General features: G+C 48.0%; 1 pseudogene; it reads left to right on the forward strand.

Annotated features, from left to right (window-relative positions):
• Positions 1-4268: 4268 nt before the first annotated feature.
• Positions 4269-6721, forward strand: LOC139839288 (uncharacterized; annotated as a pseudogene).
• Positions 6722-7821: the final 1100 nt, after the last annotated feature.

Raw genomic sequence — 7821 nt, forward strand, 5'->3', positions numbered from 1 at the left:
TGCCGCCGTTCCGCCCCAGATCCGGCCGCTCTCGACGCCTGCGCTCGCGCTGGTGCTCGTAGAGATGCGCTAGGATGCTGGCTTCTCTTGTTTTTCAGTAGGTCTAGGACTAGGTCTAGGTTTGCTTGTGTCTGGTCCCTAGTGGTGATTGGCGTTATGCCTTTGTTTGGCGCTATGCCGGCTATGCGGATGTTCCCGGCGCTCTCGAGCGGTGGCCGGGGCGTGGTGCTGGTTCTACTCCTCGCGGTGCTCTCGAGGTGGGAGCCGGATGCGACGGTCGGGGCCGACATCAAATCCCCAGTGAATAAGCTCGTTTTGCAGATTCGAAGTGCAGATCGACCAGTTTTGGTTTCCTCTCTCCCGATTTGCAGCCATCGTGGTGATGGTACTGTCGGTGAGGTGGTTTCCATGGCTGGTTTTCGATCTGTGCCGATGGGTACTTTGCAAGGAGGAAGGTCTGCTCCTCTTCTGTCTTTTGATTGTCTTCGAGGTGAAGGTGGATCAAGACCAGATGAGAAGGCAGCTTCATCTTTTCGACATGTCCTGAGCTCCATCCCGGCGGTGATTTGCCCGAGACTTTTGGTCCGCACGCCGCCGCATCTTCAGGCCGAAGGGCGGCCATCAAAGAAGTTCCTCCCAGCCGATGTGCATGAAGGGAGGCAGTTCATCCGTGGATTGGCATCCGTGCCGTCTTCGTCTGCGTGGTGCCGAAGGAGGAGGCGCGGCGACGACCTTGCCCCAAGTGGTTCCGTCCCCGGCGGTGAGGTCGCTGGTTTCGTTCTACGGTTGTATCTTGGACTTGATCGCGTTTTTCACTTTTCTTTTAGGGCCCTCTTTGCAATGTCCAGGGACTGGTCTGTAGTTCCTTTACTTTTTAGCTCCTTGGATGTAACCAGTCGGATTTTAATGAATATATGAATGTGCGTCGAGGTCCTTTGGGACCTCTCTTCTGTTCAAAAAAAAAAAAAAATCTGTCTTTTAACCGGCCTTAGTCGTGCGCTCCAAAGGCTTTTTCTACTTGGCGCGGTCCAATACGCTTTTTCTACCTGGCGCGGTCCAGTACGCTGTTCGGCACCCCAAGGCCATCCCCGTTCCAAAGGGACGCTTCAGGCATGGTGGGCCCAATGTGTCATTGAGATGTCATTGAGATACGAATGAAGCGCATCAACTTTGCCTTAATAGCGACAAGGGGTAGGTGCAACTTTGCCTTAATAGCGACAAGGGGTAGGTGAGACGTTTTGTCGGCGCCGTGCCTCCTTGACGTGGCGCTGCACCTCCTCCACGCGTCGCCACCGTTCGCAGGCCACCGCTTGTTCCCACGCTTTCTTGTCGCCTCTTACCGTCTCTTCTCGCGCCGCTGCCGCGTATAAAAAGCCGTTTCTACTCAATGGACGCCACCACAACCGCCGACATCCCTTTCTCCATCGCAAAACATGCCTCGTCTCCTGCACACCACCTTCGAAATGATGAGCCGCGCTGGCGGCAGCCAGTTTCCTCCACCACCGTCTCCACCTCCATCTCCACCACCACTGCCGGTGGAGTTCGAAGTTGACCCGCAGCTGGCGGACAACGAGGAATGGGAGGCAGCGGCGCAAGCAGGCACCATAGAGGCGTTCGACGCCGCGGCGGCGGAAGAGACGCGCCTCCGCTGGAGGGAGGAGATGGGCGAGTGGCGGCGTGCTTAGTAGTTGTAGCGACATGCAGACGAGCTGGACATGTGGCGGACTACGCAAGAACTGCACGAGCAGCGGCGCATTGAGGAGCTGCGGGAGTGCGGCTGCGGCTGCCGGAGCTCCAGCAACGACAGCGGCGGGAGGAGCTGGAGCAGCAGCAGCGGGAGGAGGCGACGACAGTTGAAGCGGCGACCTAGGAGGCGGAAGCGACGACGTTGGCGGCGGAGGCTGAAGCGGAGGAGGAGGACGAGGACTAGGACGATGACGAGGACGAGTACAACGATGATGGTGACATCGACTGGTCCGACGGTGGGTCAGACACGAAGGAGTAGGCGGCGCATCAGCGTGCGATCGTCGAGTCCTTCGAGTGGTAGAAGAAGCTGCATGACGACACCTGTGCTCGCGACGAGGACAAGAATGTGCGGGTTCGCCACGACGTCGAACTCTCCCTCTAGCAGGAACATCGGCAGAGGGGAGGCGACGACGCGGGAGGACGGCGTCTTCTCGTCACGCTCCAGAGGAAGGGGCGGCGCGCAACGAACAAGCATCGTCGGAGGGGAGGCGACGATGGGGCGGGGCCGTCGAACGCACCGCAAGGCGGCAAGTAGGCTAGGGTTTAGATGATCCAAACTGTTTTCATTCAAACTTGTAAAATATAATCAAATTTAAATGAAAACTTTTATTTTCATGCATCTTTATTGTTTTGGGGCCTCTAAATGGGGGGGGGGGGGGGCGACTGGGGAGCGACACGCCCAAGCGCGACACCACACCAACGCGTCCCCCAAGCGTTCAATCCGGCGCCGTTTGGGGGCCACTTTGAGGGACACGACTTGATGAGGCTTGAGCCTCCAGATGTTGTCCCAATTTACGAATTGACCCAAAGTGGTGGATGAGGAGATGGGAAAAAGAGGGGAAATAAACTCCAAAACAAAAACACAACTCACACACCCAGATACGAACCACTCCTTAGCTAGTTAAACTAAGCCAATAGAATCATCCAAGGAGAGACCTAGAGGTAGAATCCTTGTATGAGAGATTGGTGTTGAAATCAAGAACTAGGGTATGATTGAGAGAGTGTAGTCCATTAAAATCACTCATAAGCAAGTTTTGAATCCACAGAGGTTGCCTTGAATTACATAGGAGGTGAAACCCAAAGGTAAGAGAGCCAAGCTCAGAAAATATCTCAAACTATGACTAACCCTAGTTCATACGGGTACGGAGGCACATGTAGCCCAAACCTAGTCAGTGGTAATTTAGGCATTACAAAAGATAAAGTGCATATCTGTAGATTGACAAATGGATGGTCCAGATCTGGAAGTCTTTGGGTGCGGTCGGTGGTACCGGCGCCAGTGCCATCGATGTTGGTACCGGTATAAGGATGTGCGCGATCCAGGGTATACTGTAAGCCTCCTCGCGTTGGCCGGTACCACTCCCGGTACCAAGGCGTGTGATACCGTGCGGAACCGGTAGTACCGGCCCCTGGTGGGCAGTTGGCGCGCGGTTCAGCCGTCCCTCATCGAAAGATCGGACACCTTTGCCCTATCAAGTGGTATCAGATTTCAGGTTGTTCGGTGAGATTTTCCAGTTTTCCTAGTGTAGATTGCATCTGCCTTCATCCCATAAACCATGAAAAAGCCAAAAATACAGTTAGGGTTTTAGACCATATTGTCCCATAAACCACCCTGAGCCTTTGCATTGTATTTTCAGTTTTGCAAAGTTGAATTTGTGTCTGCATCTTCGTGAAGAGTTGCTGGTCTTAGCATCTAGTTCCTTTAGAGTTTCGAGTTCTGGTCATAGTAGTTACGCCGCCACCGCATGCTCGCACCGCTCGTAGATCACCACCGCCATCTACACCCACCATATACTTCCGCCACTGCCATATACACCCACCATATACTTTCGCCACTACCATATATCCACCCACCATATACTTTCGCCACTGCCATATACACCCACCATATACCCCGTTTCCTACCGCGACACAGATTCGTGTTGTTTCTCTGCCGCGACAAAGTCCGAGTAGAATTAGGTTTTCCTGTTTTTCCTTATTAGCCGTTGCCTTCTAATTTCGCCCGTGTTGTAGAAACCGTGAGATAAGTTTTGGCCGCCGGTAAAGATTGTGAAGGAGAGCAAAAAAAATTATGGAGGGGATACTTTCAATATTGCATTGATGTAACATGAGATAAGTCTCATTAGTGTTATAGGCTCGCGTCTCTAGTACGGTCTAGCCTAGGACCAGCACAGTACCGTTGTTGTGCATACTTTCAATATTGCATTGCTATTTTGAAAATTGATGTGTTTTGCTACCATATTAGCCTTCCTACAACTCCACATATTGTCTCCACATGCTCTGTATCGACACCTGGTAATTGCTTTGACAATCTTTGGAGACGCTGATCCTTGCTGGTTGCTATATCGCTTTCCTCCTATTTGGTAAGAACTTGTAAGAGCTTCATATTTTCCTTGACGGATTACGCGTGAACCACCATATTCTGCAGTTTGTAGGCATATACATTTCTACTATTTGCATACTAACCATGACATGAACTACATCGGCGTTTGTTGAACCGAATAAGATGACGAGTGCGGAGTTGCATGCTCACTTCACCCACCTTTTGGGTGGGCACACACGACGTGGATGCGCACCTTGGTGACGTTAATTCCAAGCTCACTGACGCGCTGGAGAAGATCGATGGCCTCGAGGAAGCTGTCAACTCCAAGCTTGACGCCAAGTTCCAGGAGATTTTGACTAGGTTACCGCAGCCCCGCAACAACGCGCGCTGCGCACGCCGCGTTCCTCGTGCGGATTTGCCTGCAGGTACCGCTGCTGCTGCACCAGCCGCGCCTGAAGCGGCCACTTATGAAGGATACGGTGATTATGGAGGGGACGACGAGTTTCTTGACGAGAACGTGCTTGACGGCGAGGATGTAGAACAACCTCCACCTGGTCGTCCACCACAATACAACCGCAATGCTCGTCCACCTCCACAACCGGTACGTGATGATGATCATGTTTCAAAACTTAAATTGAATATTCCAACATTTGAGGGTAGACATAATCCTGATGCATACCTTATTTGGGAATTGAAAGTAGAGCAACGTTTTGCATGTTTACGATGTCCCGATCATTTGCGTGTTAGTGCTGCTACTTGTGAGTTCACATATTTTGCATCTATTTGGTGGTCTGAACATTGTAGAGTACATCATGCTAATATTCCTACTACTTGGGTTGGTTCAAAACATGCTATGCGTACTCGTTTTGTTCCTCCACATTATCAACGTGATTTGCTTAAAAATTGTCTCGTTTAGAACAAGAAAAAAATTCTGTAGAAGACTATTATCAAGAACTGCAAACGGGCATGATTCGTTGTGGTATTGTAGAGGATAATGAAGCTATGCTTGCACATTTCTTTGGTGGTTTGAATAAAGAGATTGAACATATTTTAGATTATAAAGAGTACAACATCATTACTCGTTTATTTCATCTTGCTTGTAAAGCTGAAAGTGAAGTGCAGGATCATCAACCACCTTGGAGAAGAACTAATATTTCTGCCGGTCGTACATCATCATGGTCTTCGCGACAATTAGATCCACCCACTCGTGGGGCTATACTAGCGCCTACTACCTCCAAGTACACCACGCTTGCATCACGAGTGCCACCTGCTACTACTATACCACCATCTGCTGGTCTTCCTCGGAGTTCATCTTCGATGGACTCCACAGGGAAGACGTGCGACATTCAATGTTGCAAATGTTTGGGATTTGGTCACAGAGAAAGAGAATGCATAACCAAACATGTGATGTTGGTGCATGAAGATGGAGAATATGATTCTGCAAGTGACTTTGATGAAGATACATTGGCCCTTATTACTGCACGTGATGGAGCCAATTCTGATTCTAAAAGAGAGATGGAGGTAATGGGAGCTGAAACTGCTGATCAATACAAGAGCTTAGTTGCAAAACGCGTGTTGAGTGTGCAATTGAGCAAAGTTGATGGTGGTATACAAATCATCATCGATGGAGGGAGTTGTAATAATCTGGCTAGCCTTGACATGGTGGAGAAGTTTGCTCTACCTACAAGACAAAGTCCACATACATACTACATTCAATGGTTTGAGAGTTCTTGTAAGCTCAAGGTAACAAGAACAACGCGTGTGCATTTTACTATTGGTACATATTCTGATTTTGTTGATTGTGATGTTGTACCAATGCAAGCTTATTCTTTGTTACTTAGTAGTTTGATGGAGAATCTATTCATAATGGTAAAACTAATCAACTATTCTCTTATGCATGATGGAAAGAAAATTGGTCTCAAACCTATGACTCCTGAAGAAATTTTAAAAGATAATCTTGCTAGAGCTAGTAGAGTAAAAAACAAGGAGAAACATAAGAGTGAAAATCAGATTGTTGATGCAGATTTTGTACCACATAAGAATACTTCTAAATCTGATTCTAATCATGCTACTAAAATTCATTTGAAGAATCCTTGTTTGCTTGCTAGCAAATCTGATATTGTTGAACTTGATGTGCAGAATACTCAATGTTATGCAATTATTTGAAAAGAAGTTCTGTTTTCAATTAAGGATATGCCTTCTTCTTTGCCACATGCAGTTGCTAACCTTTTGCAGGAATACATGGATGTGTTTCCACAAGATGTTCCACCTGGATTACCACCTATTCGTGGGATAGAACACTAAATTGACTTGATTCCAGGAGCTTCGTTGCCCAACCGTGCATCATATCGCACCAATCCTGAAGAGACCAAAGAGATTCAATGACAAATTCAGGTTCTCCAATATAAAGGTTACATTCGTGAGTCTCTTAGCCCATGTGCTGTTCCTATTATTTTGGTACCTAAGAAAGATAGTTCTTCACGCATGTGTACTGATTGTAGAGCTATTAATAATATCATCATTCGATACCATAACCCTATACCACGTTTGAATGATATGCTTGATGAGTTGAGTGGTTATATTATGTTCTCTAAAGTTGATTTGCGTAGTGGTTACCACCAGATTCGTACGCAATTAGGAGAAACCAACATTTAAAACTAAGTTCGGCTTATATGAGTGGTTAGTAATGCCTTTTGGTTTAACTAATGCTCCTAGTACTTTCATGAGACCGATGAACAAAGTTTTACGTGCTTTTATTGGTCGATTTGTGGTAGTATACTTTGATGATATTCACATATATAGCAAATCTTTGAGGATCATTTGGATCATTTACGTGTTGTTTTCAATGCTTTACATGCATCTTTGAAAGGACACGGATGTCGCCTAGAGGGGGGTGATACGTCTCCAACGTATCGATAATTTCTTATGTTCCATGCTTGTTTTATGATGATACACACATGTTTTATACACACTTTATGTCATTTTTATGCATTTTCTGGCACTAACCTATTAACGAGATGCCGAAGAGCCAGTTGCTGTTTTCTGCTGTTTTTGGTTTCAGAAATCCTAGTAAGGAAATATTCTCGGAATTGGACGAAATCAACGCCCAGGATCTTATTTTTCCACAAAGCTTCCAGAAGTCCGAAAGGGAAACGAAGTGGGGCGACGAGGCGACGCCACAGCAGGGCGGCGCGGCCTAGCCCCTGGCCACGCGGCCCTAGCGTGTGGGCCCCTCGCGTCGCCCCTAAACCTACCTCTATGCCTATAAGAAGCCTTCGTCGATAATAACTCCAGTACCGAGAGCCACGATACGGAAAACCTTCCAGAGACGCCGCCGCCAACCCCATCTCGGGGGATTCAGGAGATCGCCTCCGGCACCCTGCCGGAGAGGGGAATCATCTCCCGGAGGACTTTTCACCGCCATGGTCGCCTCCGGAGTGATGTGTGAGTAGTTCACCCCTGGACTATGGGTCCATACCAGTAGCTAGATGGTCGTCTTCTCCTAATTGTGCTATCATTGTCGATCTTGTGAGCTGCCTAACATGATCAAGATCATCTATTTGTAATGCTACATGTTGCGTTTGTTGGGATCCGATAATATGGAATGCTATGTTATGTTGATTATCAATCTATCATCTATGTGTTTTTTATGATCTTGCATGCTCTCCGTTATTAGTAGAGGCTCTGGCCAAGTCGTAACTTGTAACTCCAAGAGGGAGTATTTATGCTTGATAGTGGGTTCATGCCTCCATTAA

This window comes from Lolium perenne, chromosome 4 (assembly GCF_019359855.2).
Source record: "Lolium perenne isolate Kyuss_39 chromosome 4, Kyuss_2.0, whole genome shotgun sequence".
Lineage (NCBI taxonomy): Eukaryota > Viridiplantae > Streptophyta > Magnoliopsida > Poales > Poaceae > Lolium > Lolium perenne.